Source organism: Cricetulus griseus, chromosome 3 (genome assembly GCF_003668045.3).
Source record: "Cricetulus griseus strain 17A/GY chromosome 3, alternate assembly CriGri-PICRH-1.0, whole genome shotgun sequence".
Taxonomy (NCBI): Eukaryota; Metazoa; Chordata; class Mammalia; order Rodentia; family Cricetidae; genus Cricetulus; species Cricetulus griseus.
In genome coordinates, this window is record NC_048596.1 from 121,035,003 (window position 1) to 121,050,006 (window position 15,004).

Sequence of the window (15,004 nt, forward strand, 5' to 3'; positions counted from 1 at the left end):
AATATCAAGATCATAAAAGGGAAGCAGAAAGAAAAAACAGACTTGGAATGGGGACAGAAAGATAAGAATACATGACACCTAAGAACAGTATATAGTTGTAATTCAGATAATGGGCCAGGAAAAGCCTTCATTTCACTAGAAAAAGCATCAGTGAAGCTCGGGTTTAAATTTGAGGAAGGTTTGTACAAGCAGTGTAGCGTGGTGTCAATGTTTATGCTATGTAGCTATTTCCTTCTGATTGAGACAGTGCATCTCCCACCTAGAGGGAGGCTCACTAAACAACTCAGAAGATTCCCAGGACCCTTCCCCATGGTTACATAACCAGGAAGTAGCTGTAGTGATCGAGGAGACGCTTTGCTGGAGCAGCTGCCTGCAAGTTTGGAGGGGTACAGCCATAATTTTCATGAGTCATTGCTCATACTGCTGGGGTGGGTTCTTTGGTGACACAGCCATCTGAGTCACCCGTGTCCCTGTAACTAACCTTTAACCCATGCTCCTACAAAGTAACCACATGGTTTCACCAAACTAGAGTTAAGTAGAATCTTTTCTTTGCTCTGTCATCAGTACCCTTTCTGTGATGAATATATGTTTACTCATGTCTCCACAGGGAAAGTCACATAACACAATTGCCACCCAGAGACTACTTGACAGAGTCATAGATAATGTTGAAGGAAGCTATTGAATGGCTCCTGCTATGGGCAGTAAGACATGCAGCTGAGACTGGTATATCTGAAGGTGGGTTATCCACAGGAGCAGTCCCAATGTAACCACCTTTCCCCCATTTAGGATGGGATGCTGTGGCTCCTTGCTGCCGTGGATGTTGTGTGGATTGACACAACATGCAACTGATGCTAAGTCATCTGAGGGCTGAGGGCCCTTGGGGGAAATCACAGGGTGGCTGTCTTCCTCCAGGTGGCAGGAGTGGCTCATCTGGAGTCTAGCATGGGTTGGAAGATGCACCCAGATACCTGCTAGAGAAGACACTTCAATACCTAAAAGTGACTCATACTAAAAAGGGTTCAGAAAAGGGCTGTGGAAGTGTCTGTGGGTGGTAAGACATATTCCTGAAGCCGAACTTTTTGACTGGGAAGAACTTGGCCCATGTGAAGCTGGTAACAGGGGTACAATGGGAGAAAGGTACATAGATGCTCTCCTCAGCACCAGCATGGAAGTGTAAAAGGCTAGGAGGAAACTAGGTGTTTGCCTGCCGTTTATTACAGCCAATGGGACACTAGAGAGAGTACAGGTTAGATCTTGCTAACAAGCTCTTCCTACGATCCCAACACATGGAATCCATGGAAAGAATCAGACAGCAAGGAGAAAGAGAGTGAGATCAAAGAGGATACTATTTCAGCCTGACCTTCGATACAAAGGGAAATCCTTGACTCTGTGTGCAGATGGGGGCTTTAATAATGGATGCTGTCATAATCAGAGAACAGTATCTCAGAAGGCTGGAATTGGTCGAGCATTTTAAACAAGCAATGGAAGAGTCCTCGCAACTCTGTTTATGCAGCTGACAGACATGGCAGCAGACAGGATCATTCTGAGTGCTGTCCAAGGAGAAAAGCTGAGAAATGCAACTGCTCATCTCTCCACCAGACAAAGGCTTCATACCAGGTGATACAAGGGTCCCTGATGGACAGATTCATACCGGCCATTTGGGATACCTGACTGTCACTCAGTGAAGTCCTCTTGAATATCAAAAATGGTGAGATGAGAGAGGATGGACACATGTTACTGAAGGAATTAGGTGACAGGTTTTGTTCCTGAAGGAATTAGGTGGCAGGTTCTGTTCCATGCCCAGCTTTTGTGTTCATAGAAAAGTTTTTAAAAAAGAAGTTAATTCAGTAGGGACCTCAAGACTAGTTTGGAGCTGTAGTGGTCCTACAAATACCCATAGTAGGACACAATTTAAGGTTGGAGGGGCTCTGACCAATCAGGCATGTGAGTCACACTCATGAGGCATAGGCCACATATTTCACCTTGCACGTAGGTATACTGGATGTGAAAATTGTTCCCTCATGCTGGAATCTTTCAGCAACCAGGTGTGGCTGACAAAGAAGCAATGGGTGCTTTGGCCTGGGGCCTGTCAGACCCAGGGAGACAGGTTTCCAATTGCCCTCTAAATGCCCATCGATCACTGTTGCTGTCAGCCTCAGTTATGGGGAGACGCTTCCCTTTTCTTTGCAAAAGGCAGTGGGTACTTCAGAGACTCATAACCTGTTAAGCTGCTGAGAATAAGTGGCTGTTACTGTGACATAGTAGTTCAATGCTTCCATAAGTGGAAGAAAACAAGCAGACATCCACATCATCTCCTCCAAGGTTCAGAGAACACCTCTTTTCAAGGCTCGGGAAGCTCACAAAACTTACCGGATTGACAAGATGCCCATCTCCAAAGTTATATAAACAGTAAACAGTTGTGGAGCCAAGACTGTTCAGTAAAGCAACTGCTTGCAAGCTGGGACAGGGAGTGCCACCCATACAGGTCTGTGAGTCATGACCCATGCAGGGAGCGGGTGTTTGGGTGACACAGCTGCCTGGGTTTCTTGTGTTCTTGTAAGTAACCCATTATTCAAGTATTGTCCCCAAATTAATCGGTTCCCCAAGATAGACTTTCAATAGAATCAGTGCTTTGGTTTGTCATTCCCTCTTTAAGAATAATAGACATTTGTTTGTAACTCCCCAGGAAAAGTTACAGAACAGTTTATTTTTAGATTTTGTTAAACAGAGGTTATATAAGAAAAACCCTACTTTTTAGTAAATTCATTTCTGAAAAATATGAATGTCTTTAAGTTATTCTCAGGAAAAAAAGAAATGTGGAGGAGAAATGGGAAGATGGGGAAAGGTGGGAAAGAAAAGGAGGGAAGATGATGGAAGGATGTAGATGAGTTTCTAAAGGCTGAGTGGGGGAAAAGATCAAGATAAACACCTTATGTTGAAGGCTACAACATAAGGAGATATGCTAGGTGTTTTCCCAGAGTAGAGAAGCCAGTTACCAGACATTCACAGGATCACATGTTTATTTAATATAGTTGCCACATCAGTATCCACTTTCAGACATTCCTTAATTTTGAAACACATCAACTCTAGTTTAGTAAACCGTCCCCTTTCCAGGAATGATTCCAATATGATGTACTTATTCCTCAACTCATGGACTCTTAAACAAGCCCTTCATTCAACTGTCTGCCGGATCTAATGGAAAGCACCAACATCATGTAAGTTCTCCTCACTCCACACTCCTTTGAAGGAGTCAGTCCACAACCTCTGTGGGCAAGGCCTTACATGGTCCATGGCCCTTAGTGAAGCTGTGGTCCCATTACATTCTCTCTTCCTACCACACACTGACTTCCTGCCACATCTAGATTCCATTTTAGTAACTACAGACATCCCACTTTTCTCCAGGTCTGAAACTAGTAACTGAGTCTGTGACAACATGTGCTCTGTTGTGTTTTATACTCTATTCAACACACCAAATAGAACCTCCCTCTCGTCAGCCTTGTCCTTGTGAATAGCTGTCTTAATTTATGGTTCCTCTAGACAGAAGGACTGCAAGGCAAAACTAGAAAGAAATTACAGCAGAAGACAAGGTTCAAACAAAAGGTAACTCCTCACATAAAGACTGTTAAACACCAAGATGGACTGGAGGGGGGAATCAAGTTGCTCTGATGATATTCAGGCCAAGGCTGAGTCTAACCTAAAGGGTTGTCCTATGGAGCTTCCCATCCATATCTGAAAGAAGTTTTACAGAGTTCTGCCTTCCCTGTCTTCCACACCAACATTTCTCCATCTCAGCTCAGTTTTCCTGGTAAGCTCCCCCAAGACTATTATATGGTTCTGTCTACCAAGATGCCTTGTCAATTGTCTCTGAGGAAACACAGGACAAGAACAGTCCAAGATACCTCTGTCAACAGTCAGTCCATGCTGTTCTTTAGATTCACTTCTCTGGGCTACAGGGTGAGTAAATGAGTGTGGGACTGTCAACCCAATCAGAGGACTGTGGGCCTTAGAGCTCCTGCAAACCACATGAGGCACTCTTCGGAGCTCTACAGGTCTGCCTCTGTGACTCTGCCACAGATGTTCAAAATCTGTCCTTCTCACGATGCTACATGACTCCATTATATGAACCACTCATGCTGGTTTATGAGACAATATGTGCTTCCAGCCAAGTGTGTGTGAGAGAGAGCTCCCCTGAGCTGTAATCAAAAGAGCAGAATTACAGCTTACACAAGACCATGTAAGTACACACGAGTATAAAAAAAAAAACATGGAAATTCAATGCTGTATTCCACGGAGGTTTTCCTCATAATATTAACAGACCTTTTATTTTGCTTGTTTATAACATTTTAAGTTGCCGGGCTTCACTTAGCACCCTTGAGATTTTTGACCCATGTGAGGAGTTGATTTTATTTGGGTTTTTCCTTTTATAACATTTCATGCAGCCATGACCCTGAATTGAGAGTGATGAGGCATACACCTAGTGATATGTTTGTGAAAGGTTTAAAGCTCTTCCATTTCTTCCTTTAATAATTATTCCTTTGTAACAAAAATATTTCTTCCCTTGAATGATCTTGGCCACACTGTGCTAGAGTCCTTTGCTGCCAAACCCAGTCTATCTGATATTTAATGTTTAAAAAGAAAATTGGGGACTGACAAGGAGGTATTAAAAGAAAGTGTTTCTTGGTGAAAGGTGCCAGAAATGGCAAATATGGGACACAGGGCCCCTGTATGCTGTGGAAGGTTGATGTCATTTATCTTTATCTATTCTAAGGCAATGTGACCAATAATACATCATCCTAATGACCTTCATTCATTATTCATTTTGGGTAAGAAAAAGTGGGTAATGGAGAAAAGGGGTCTTTAATTGTCTGAGAGAAAAAAATCCCTTTTCAAACAGCAATGATTTTATTCATGGTTTTCCTGTTAATCCCCAACAAGCAGCCATGTTTACCAACATCTGAAGTACCTAAGCCCACTTCTTTGCTGACCCTACATCAGTCAACCTTTCTCTGTGAATAGTTTGGGAAGTTTTGCAAAAGTCAATACATATCTAACGCCGGCAAGTGGAGATTCATCAAACTTCGGAAGAGCCGAAGTGGAGAAGAGCCAAAGAATGAAATGAGGGTCGCTAGGATCAGCAGCTCAGACGAGTTGTTGGGAGATTTGAAAGAAAAACACCACTTCTCAGAGCAGAAAAAAATATTCATGAGAAAATGTGAGATTCCAGACACAGCTCTGGGTGAGCTCAGAATCTGGGGGACTCTAAGCTCCCCAACACTCTTCCAAGCAGAGCAAATCTTCTGTAGTCTGACTGTGTAAATGGCTTCTTCCTCAGATTGTTTTTAGAAAAACTGATGCATATTGTGTATGTAGATCCAACATGCAACTGTGCATGTGCACACACACACACACACACACACACACACACACACACACACACACACACACACACACACACACACACACTTAATTTCCTAGAAAGATGAGATGAGGTACATAGATTGAAAGATGCTAGTAGGATGAAAAGATGGAGGAAAAACCCGAAGGCCTTGTACCTTTCTGCTCCTGGGTACTGCTGGTTTGGTTTTGGTTGGCCACTCCAGCTACAGCTGAAGATCTTTGACCCATTTTCCACTGTGGAATCCTGGAACAGCTGAAACGTAATTCACTTTTCTTCTCACTCCACCTTTCTACAGTCTCCTCATCTCTCTGGTTTATGACCTCTCTGAGCCTTCCTTACTTTTAGCTAATTCTCAGTCTGAAACATGGTCTACTGACATCCTTACTTTGGTATCCTCATGTTTCCTCAAAGCACTCTGAATTGAACTCCAAAGGTTTTGCTTTGGGAAAGGTACCCATTGGTGTAGGTTTTTTGTTTTGTTTTGCTTTGTTTTTGTTTGTTGTTTTTTGCACTCAGGTAAAAAGAAAAATATAAAGACACCAGAAAGAATTATGCTAAGGGGTTAATGGTACTTAGCTACAAGAAAGGGTATTGGTGACCCTGTGTGCCTGTTCATAGTCTCCCAACAGTTTTACTCCAAATATTCTGCAATACATTTAAATAGTTAGGAGAGTAAGAGGGAGATAACCTTGTGATTGGAGCTACAAACTAGTAGTCCTTAAACTTTTGGTGTGTGCCCATTGTCAATGTTTAATCACAGGGCAAGCAGGCCTGCAGGTTACCATAGCAACCACCTCACCTCTTGTCTTACCCCATCTCCTTTAAGAATGAATTATCTCTCTAGCCCCTGGAGGCATTGGTGAGCAGAACCATCTTTACAAAGATACTTGTCTTCTAAACAGGAAACCCTGGAGACCTCTCAAAGGATTAGCTTGTTCCAGCAGAACCTGGAGCCCCATGGCAGCTACTTGTGGGAATGCTTGGAGTTACAGGTTAGTACATCTACAAGCTTTCTGCCGCACTGTCTTCTTACTTGGCAAAGGTAACAGGAGCTGTCTGTCATTGCCTCTCTTTATTCCCATATCTCAGTATTGTCTCATTCTTGAGAGGTAGAGTGAGGTCCTTCAGTAAAGGAGAAGTAGGACTCTGCAGCAGAGGACCACATGAGACCATAGCAGCTACATCCAGAAATGAGACACAGATCGGTGTAAACTTCTAAACTCATCTTTGCCATCTACAGGTACCCAACCCCTCTCGGCTGGTCCTGATCCCTAATGCCAGCTGTCTACCTGGAGTCCTGAACAAGGCTGGGGTTCTACCACATTCTAGCTGTGCAACCTTGAGACTGTTATTACACACCTCCACTGTTCAGTCTTTTACATGAAAGACAAAGCCAATAATAGCTTCATTCTTAATTTGAGAAAATTAATTGAGGTGATACCATAAAGCAAGCCATCTAATGCCAGATAAAACTGCCATTGTCAACACCAACAGCACTGTTTATGATTCTAACAGCCCCTCAGTTCTCATGCACAACAAAGTGTCAAATGTCCCACATAAGGGTATGTTCTTTTAAAATCACCATTCAAGAACAGGAGCACAGGAATCACACAGCTTTTAAGTTGAACATTAAATGTACCATTTTCTAGCTGTGTAATCTTGAGTGCGTTATTAAGTACTACTCTTTGAATGCGTTTGCAGTTGCAATGTGCCCCCTCCTGCCTCCCTTGATAATTCGAGAATAGCCTGTGTGGTCCAAGGTAAACTCATAGATGTGAACTCCTATCTAGAAGATCAAGTGCAAGTTATGCCTTCCCAAAATACACGGTGTTAAAATTTCCATTCTAAGAAGAAATGGGTCATAGAGAGCTGGTATAGTGCCAACAGAAGCCCAATAATCACCACGGGGACTACATGGCAGAGCAAGTCAGCTCACCATAACAGACAGCAAGCAGAGGGATTCAGGGAGGGGCAGGTCACAATAGACACCAAAGATGTGATCCCAGTAACTACTTCATCAAGCTAGGCCTCCCTTCCTAGAGTTTCCCTAAAACTCCAACACAGCACTACCAGCTGGGCACCTGGGCTCAAACACTTGATTCTGTGAGGCTATTTCATATTCAAACCATAAAATCTACTCCTGGATATAATGAGATATATGTGTATAAGAATAAATATAAGGATTTGAGGCCTTCTGACACTTCTGGGAGAGAAATGACATTTAGCTACGTTGAATACTCTAACATGCTCTCTTGGGAAATTCCTGCCTGTAAAGATCAAAGAGCTCTATGCTTTGTTCAGAAACTTCCTAAAAGTCCATTTTCTGACCATGTGTAAGCTCTTCCTTCATGGGAAATAAAACTTATTGCAGACAATCACTTAACAAGGCTCATCGAATTCTACTGTACCTTCCAAGGTCTTCTTGCAAGCCCTCTCCTCACAGTCTACCAACCAGGAACAATCACACCACAAAATTTGCCCAGTTCCAATCAGGACTTCACACTGAAATTTGCGCTTTGACCCACAGCTCTCAGTCCCCAAAATATCTCACCTAGAACTCACAGTACTGAGATATTATGAGGCTCAAGATGAAGATGCCCCTAACTACGTATGTACTGTGTGTACCTTTGCCATAGATTGTTTTGGTGATTTTCTCAGTGTGCCAATTTAGACAATATTTCTGGACAAAATAGCCTTTCCTGAGGCTTCCAAATCACATTGTAAGACAATGAGCTGTCTGCTTCCCCACTATAATATCAGGTACAAGGGGAACTATTTGTTTGCTGAATGTTTCCTATGTGTTGAGCATCAGCTAATCATTTCACATGGATCATCTCGTTTGTCTTATGGAAGTTCTGTAGGTTAAGCATTATGTTTCTCCTTTTACAAATTAACATGCAGAATCTGAGAGATGTTGAAAGACTTACTGAAGTCCATCAAGCTTTATACATGGCATCTCTAGGATTCTAATGGAATCTGCCATCTGACTGGAGAGCTGAGGGCCCGTGCTGTCTCCAAACCCTTGATACCCCAGTTAGAATCCAATTTTGCATCCAGTACAAACATATACCTCTTCCCAGTACAACTAACTTCTTGTATGCTTCTGGAAGGCTGATAGAGAGAATGCCTAAGGGTCTCAGATGAAATAGGTTTCTCTCCCCATCTTCCATCTGCCTGTTTCCTCCCAGTTGTGAGATGCAAATCCCAGGTTTATGTTTGCAAATAAGTAGCCAACAATTATTCATGTCATTCAAGGCAATGTCTGAGCAGGGTGGGGGAGTGTGGGTGGTGTCTTTCCAATACCCAGACAGAAACTAAGTGAGACCAGGCCAGAAGTCAGGCTCAGAATGTAATCAAAGCGCAATGATTCTGAGGAGAGGCCTAAGGTTGTACTCATTCACTCACTGTAGTTGCAGCAGAGGCTTGCCTCCCATGTAGAGAAGAAGCAACGAGATGCAGACTGAAACATAACTAAACACCATCAGGAGTGGAAATCACACTCCATTATTTGTTGTTTAAACAATAGCAATGATGCTAAATGTATTTCCAGGTACCTCTTTCTCTTTGTCATGTTGATACATCTCAGAAAACTTGCTTATAGGTTGAGTTATTCATTTCAAGCAAATCCTGTTTTCCTATCTCCTGCCTTTGTAAAATTAAGGACACTTTCTCGTAGCTCCAGGTATAGTGGTTCAGATGGAGAAGGGGCCACTCATAGTGTTTTTTCACATGGTTTTGAGTCTGGATGTTTTTCTTCTAAACCAGAAGCACCTGTTAGTAGCTTCCTATGACATAGTTTAAACCAGAAGAACGTTTCCCCTCAGGGAAGCCTTGGAGTTTATATCTGCCTCACCCTGCAGAATGGAGGTAATGCCATCCCTCCTGTCCTGTGTGCTCACTGCCTGGTACAAGATGCTCGGCCACACTACACCCCAAGAGAGAAAGGCCACTAGAACAAAGATCCTCTGATTCCACATTCCACATCACATATAGCAAGCAAATCGGTATTCTCAGAACATAATTTATTAATTTTTTCGTTTTGTGTGTGTGGTGCTGGGGTTTGAACTTAAGGTAGGCTCAACTGTACCACTGAGCTGTGATTTAATCACATTTTAACTATTTTAATTATTATTTTTAAGACAGGGTCTCACTAATTGCCAGGCTTTGAACTTACTCTCTTCCTACAGCCTCTTGAATAGATAGGATGACAGGCCTGCAGGCCTGGATTATACTTTTATCGATTCTAAAACATATCTTCCATGTTTTTACAAATGGTTAGATGTTACCAACATGGTGTCTATTGCAGTTGGCAGCTTTTTTTCCACTCTTAGTAGTATGTGTATATTGATGTTCCTTTCAGTTGGTGTAAGAAAATATGATCATATTGTCATGTTGATACTTTTGAAAATACCTAAATTCAATTGATTCCCAGCAATGTGCAGCAACCTGGATGAGTTACTTTGCATACACAAATAAACAGAGCCTTTCCCTCCAAACCAAATCCTGCCATTGCTGCTTTAGGCAATAAAACCGAAATTGAAACCATGCTCACACCTAGGGTGCTATATTAGTTCACTTGACAATTATTTATTTAGCATCAGTGATAGGCCAATTTGTTCCAGGCACTATTGCTATCGCTAGGAACACAGCTAAAAACAAAATGAAGTCTCAGATCTCGTGGGGCATACATGTGTGTGAAGACAGTGGAGGGATGCAGGTGCTAACACACACAGAAACTTCATGAACTGGCAAGTGGAAACTGAAGAGTGATTTCCAAGGACTGGGTGGGGCAGCTATATTAGACTACTTGTTCAGGGAAGACTTTGCAGATGGGGCACCTGGGCTGAGACCCACACTGTAAGAAGGAGTTACAAGGCAGAACCTACAACAATAACATTCTTGAAATCTTGAGAGCCCAGCAAATGGAAATTGTCAAAACTCAGTGAATAAAAATAACAAAAATCAGGGGAGTTAAAGCCAGGGGCCAATGTGAAGGGAGAAGTTACAGGTGCACACATACACACAGACACTGTGAGAGCCATTGCAGAGAGAAGTTACAGGTGCACACACACACTGTGAGAGCCATGGCAGAGAGAAGTTACAGGTGCACACACACTTTCACAGCCATTGCAGAGAGAAGTTACAGGTGCACACACACTTTCACAGCCATGGCAGGCAGGCACAGAAAAGTGAAGGAAGATGCCAGGCCCTTCTTCATTATTACTTGTCTCTGACATTTCTTCAAACGAGCCCCAAGGAGTGAGTAGCTTTGCCCTGAAACTTTGGGGACATTCCCATGCATCCACTGTGTTGCTTTGAGCTTATTGTCTCAGTGGGTGAGAAGGTGCTCACCAAGCCCCAGAATAACTGTTACTCTTTCTGAGGCCCCTGGGAAACCCTTTCCCTCACTTCACTTGGCTGCTTCCTGATGGGGGAGGCCCTTCTGCATATATGTTTGTCTTATTGGTTGATAAATAAAATACTGTTGGCCAATAGGGAGCAAGTTAGGTGGGACTAGGAGTCAAGGAGGATTCTGGGAAATGTAGTAGAGACAGGAGTCGCCATGTGACCACCAGGAAGACAGAACACAAGGCCAGTGTCCTCTATAAGTCTTTATAAAATATATAGATTAATAATTATGGTTGGCAATTAAGACTGAGATAGCAGATAAGAAATCCTAGTCATTGACCAGCAGCATTGTACCTAATATAAGTCTCTGTATATTATTTTGGCCGCCCACATGGCGGTGGGACTTGGGCAGATTGAAGGAAAGATTTATTGGTACAGCTTCCACTGTCAGTGCATCAGAGGATGACACCCGAAGAAGAAAGTCAGAATTCACACTTGGAAGAAAGGAAATGGAAACTTTGTCCACCAGCCCTCTCTGCCAGTTGATACAGGAGGCACCTGTGTGCTATGGTCCCTTCTGCTTCAGGGCACAATGCAGCTGAGTACTATGGATTTCAAGAAAGCAAATTCTGTGGTTTTATGGACATCATGTAATTCAGCCCATGCTTCATAGAACCACCAGGAGGAGGAGCAATGAGCATACACATCTAGCCTTCTGACTCTGGCCTTGTCATCCTATAGCACATCACTATGAAGTTCCAAGTCCTTGCACCTTCTGCATGCTCCTTTGAACTCAAGTCCAATCTCTATCAATATTTCCATTCTCTCTCCTACCACCTGGACTATACCAGCAATGACTTCCTCCAAGACCCCTATGTCTCCCTTCTCTTCCTGCACAGCTCCATCTTACTAAAGCACAACATGGAAGCTTTACACACACACACACACACACACACACACACACACACTTTCTGGCTCCAGAAAGTGTAGCAGGACTAAGGTTCCAGTAGAGGTCTGGGGTTAAGGACAGGAGCTAAGGAAAGGTTGAGTGGCATCTCTAACCCTTACTGTCAGCCCATTTATATACACATCTCTGCCAAGATTTCATTCAAAATCACTTACTTTTTTCAAAAATAGATATGAAACCTTCTAGAATGGAATAAATGGGTATATTTCATTCCCAGCACACCCAAAGCATGTTACACAGCTATGGGGAACTTGACCCACCTCCCTGAGCCTGAAGAGAACAAGACTTCCTCACCTCCCATTGTGGACATCTGGGTCTGGATATTACTTATTATAGGGGTCATCCTAAGCATTGTAGGATGTTAATAGCAAAGTGGCCTCTATTCCATGGCTTCCAGGAGCAACCCTTCCTCAGATGTGATCGTCACCATGTCCTCAGCCTAGATAAATGTTCCTTTAGGGGCAAAATCAATCACATCGAAAGTCACTGTCCTGCAGTTGTTAAATATTTACCTGTCTTACAGGACTGTTTTGGGCATTAAATAAGTTAATATATGAAAAGTTGCTTTGTCACCTGCTACTTCTAGAATCTGTGGGAAACAGTTGATGTGCATCTTGACACAAATAAATAATCACACAGTCAATCCTGGACGTGGTGAGGAAGCAGTCGTGTGACGTACACAGTAGAGCTGTGCAGTGTTTATCTTTTCGTCTATCCCTTTAAATCGTTGTGAGACTTTATCTTTGTCAACCCACAGCCTGCCATCAATTATGCCAGAATGATACAAGTTCTAAAATCTAAAGGGTTTACAACTCCACAGCCCAGGGTGTTAACTCCTGAGTGCCCAAAATGAAAAGAAAGGAAGTGAATATCGATGGGCTGCTGGGGACCAGATTTGCATGTATTTGGGTGTTTACTTATTCCTTTGCTTTTTCAAATAACTTGCTCGGAATGTCTGCTGTAGAAAATGCATTAGGGTTAATGGCGTAAGAAATAAGGATTAATGGAATACAGTCCCCAGGGCTGAGGCTCACTCAGTCTAAAGTAGGGGTCAGCACACTGCCCACAGCCTATTTTGATCAAGTTTTATGGGGACTCAGTCATAGCTATTCCGTTATGTGCTTCCTATAGCCGCTTCTGCCCTCTCAGGGCAAAGAGAAATCGCTGTAACAGAAACTGTGTGGTTCACAAACTCTAAACTGTTTTATGTTAGTCCTTTCACAGAAAAGGTTTCTACAGGGAAGATAGACACTAAAAACAACCAGTTGTCATTCAATGCAGGGGACAAACCTTAGGAGACTAATTTAATTTGAACAAGCCCCATCCCTATGTAGCATCAACTCCAGAAACCTCCAGTGACAGTAATAATAAACTAACATTGACTTTTACCAAAGTTTACTAAAAATCCAATGCCCTATTCCCATTCCTGCTACATCACTTATTTCTACGGTAGTCATTATTTTTAAAGGGGACAGACCCGCATACCTTGATATCCATGTCTCCATGGATACTACAATTTGACCCCACAGTATCATGAAAGCAGACATCATAACTGCTATGTAAATGCTATTCTCCATCATATCCTGGCCTTATGGAGGTTGTTATGCAATTATATTAAATTCATGCCCCCTTCATGCTTGACTTGGAAACTTGGAAATTTTTACATTACAGTCTTTTCAAAAGAGCACTATGACCCAAACTTGCAAGCAAATGCTATGACAGAGGGAAAGCCCTGGAGACAGAGGTAGTAAAAGATAGCATCCTACCTTTGCGTAAGAACTGACCCTAGTTAACAACTAAATGGCAATAATAATTTGTAGCCAAGTTTTGTGTCAAGCAGAAGCATCGTCATCACCCCCATCCTCAGCTCTGTTAAGATCCAGGATAGTCACCTCTGAAGAGATTGACCATCACAGGAAGGAGTTCTAGTACAACCTCACTGTCCTTAATGTCTCAGGTTCAGTTCAATTGCTTAGTTAGGCCCATTAGCCCTAAGACACTCCAAAACCACTCAATGGGGCTTGATGATGAAAACAAGATTCTGGCTTCCTCTGGATCAGATTTCACTAAGCTTATTTATTTTTTTATTATTTTTTATGGCCACTGCTTGGACAAGTGTGGCACACTTTTCCCGCCTCCCACAGGAAGCATCACATCACTCCATCTTTAAGCTGTAATCCCAAACAACAGGTCAAACCTCCAAGACTCCACACAGACATTCATTCAGAATTTTTCAATGTTGATTTCTTCCAGACCCCCAGAAATTTCCTTGGAAGCTTCTCAGTCTAACAGGAGTCAGGAAGCAATGGAAAACCAAGCTGTTTTGTTTGTTTGTTTGTTTGTTGTTCTTGTTTTTCAAGACAGGGTTTCTTTTGAATTGCTTTGGAGCCTGTCCTGGAACTCACTCTGTAGACCAGGCTGGCCTCAAACTCACAGAGGTCTGCCTGCCTCTGCCTTCCGAGTGCTGGGATTAAAGGCATGCGCCATCAATGCCCAGCTTGCCAAGCTGTTTTTAACTGGTGTCTCCCCCTGTGTTACCATTGTATGTATCTGCTGTGCATGTATCATTTATGCTTAGACTTTGATAATAAAAATAGAAGATTCTGTTCCAAATAAAACCCAACACCTCCCTCCACCAACCTCTCCACTTACAGAAAACTAACCTGAACTCAAGTACAATGGCAAAGGCCAAGTTAGATGGAATAGTCAATCTTGGGCTAAAATCAGAGTCCTGGGTTCGTGGCTCCATCTGAAGGTTGGCAAAAATAGGAAGATGAGGTACTTTGGAAGCAGTCACAACTGAGGTAGAATTTCACTTTCCTTGTGTTATTTGCAGGGTCTCAGCAAGCCTTTATTTTCTGCTAGCTACATCTTCCTTGCACATATAAAGCAGGCATCATAATATGATTATTCTATTAATGAGGACAAAGAATTCAATGACACGTGAGCAAAGTGTCCAGCAGGTGTTATTAATCACTGTCATCATCACTGCTTGCTGTGGGTGTTCTGGTCTATAGTGGCTCTTTCCAGCCTCTCCCACCCCCAGGTTACAGAGGGCTTGCAATAGCAGTTCATTAAAATGCCATCAAATGGGAGGAGCGACTCCTGCAGAAGAGTGTAGAACTAGAGGACTGCTGTCCTTCCAGACTGATCTAGGTCCTTTGCAAGTTGTCACAATGTTCTAGGAGACTGGCGACCCTAACCACTAGCATTGCTGCTGTCAAGCAGAGACAGCCTGCAAAAAGCTACTCAGACTCCCCCGCCCTCGGTCAATCCTGCTCAATCATGCT

At 42.8% G+C, this 15,004-nt stretch overlaps 1 protein-coding gene across 1 annotated transcript in view; it reads right to left on the bottom strand.

The window, feature by feature from the left end:
* The window catches only part of Agbl1 (ATP/GTP binding protein like 1), a 744,973-nt gene that overhangs the window by 656,268 nt on the left and 73,701 nt on the right, over positions 1-15,004 (bottom strand). The gene's annotated exons all lie outside the window — the stretch shown is intronic.